Here is a 1,690-nt window from a genome sequence, read left to right on the forward strand (position 1 = left end):
TATGTCATCACAAAACCTTGGTTAAACATAGACCAAATAATACTTAGTAAGCATTAGACCGAGGGCCATCTAGAAGAAATACAATGCAAAACAGGTCAATCACACACAACCAAGATAATATGTATTCCATAGAATCAGTCTCCCAACCGCCTTTGTCTTCCAAACCACGACGGACGCACTGTAAACACTGCTCAAAACATACCTTGAGTCACTTAAAGAGTCAACACCGCAAAAAGGGACACATTCTAAGATAAGGGGTGGAAAATCATGTTTATTGTTCTCGCAACTCACAACCCATCAGAGTGAACGGAAAACATGGTAACGGGAGGTCAAACTTCAAGAGACGGCGCCCCTCTTCGTGAGAGACAAGAAAATGTAACACCTCCAACCGGGAGGGAAGAGGAGGAGGTAGAACGCAGCCTGACAAAAGGAACCCCTCCTCCTTCCAGATTAATTATTGCAGAAAGTTGAAAAACTAGAAAAACACACTTAGGGGCAATTTGGAGCATCTGTTTCCATTGATCGCGGGGTGGCTTGCGGAGGGGGACGGGAACCAGGCCTTGATGAGACTTAACAGTTACTTCAATAAATTAAAACAGACACACACACGTACACCGGACAAACAACTGCCCCCACAAGCTGAGAGCGAAATCAAAGGAATTCCGGTCCTTTCTGAGAAGGCGAGCCGAGGGGAGGGAATTTCAGATATAAGCAGAGACACAACACACACAATTCAGTTCTGCAAGTGGCAGGCTCCGGCAATCTGTCTCTGTAACAGGCACATCGATAGGGAGCTGCATCGGCGCTAACCACTGCACCACCGCTCCCCCAACAGACACACACACAGTGCGCTAACCAAAGAGTATGGATTCCTGCAGTCACGAAAGCTTCAAATGAAGATTTAACCTTACCTTTATTATTATTTTTCTATCGACGCGACTCTACCGCTCCCCACAAACAGTGCGCTAACCACTGCACCACCGTTCCCCACACACAGCACGCTAACCACTGCACCACCGCTCCGCACACACACAGCGCACTAACCACTCCACTACCGCTCCCCACACACACAGTGCGCTAACCACTGCATCACCGCTCCCCACACACACAGTGCGCAAACCACTACACCACCGCTCCCCACACACACAGTGCGCTAACCACTGCACTACCGCTCCCCACACACACAGTGCGCTAACCACTGCATCACCGCTCCCCACACACACAGTGCGCTAACCACTGCACTACCGCTCCCCACACACACAGTGCGCAAACCACTGCACCACCGCTCCCCACACACACAGTGCGCTAACCACTACACCACCGTTCCCCACACACACAGCACGCTAACCACTGCACCACCACTCCCAACACACAGCGCACTAACCACTCCACTACTGCTCCCCACACACACACAGCACGCTAACCACTGCACCACCGCTCCCCACACACAGTGCGATAACCACTGCACTACCGCTCCCCACACACACAGCGCACTAACCACTGCACCACCTCTCCCACACACACAGCACACTAACCACTGCACCACCACACAGAGACCCACAGACTCACCACAGAGACACACAGACTCACCACACAGACTCACCACACAGAGACTCACCACACAGAGACCCACAAACTCACCACAGAGACCCACAAACTCACCACACAGAGACCCACAGCCTCACCACAC

This window comes from Petromyzon marinus, chromosome 9 (genome assembly GCF_048934315.1).
Source record: "Petromyzon marinus isolate PM22_M1 ecotype Great Lakes invasive population chromosome 9, UKy_Petmar_22M1.pri1.0, whole genome shotgun sequence".
Taxonomy (NCBI): domain Eukaryota; kingdom Metazoa; phylum Chordata; class Hyperoartia; order Petromyzontiformes; family Petromyzontidae; genus Petromyzon; species Petromyzon marinus.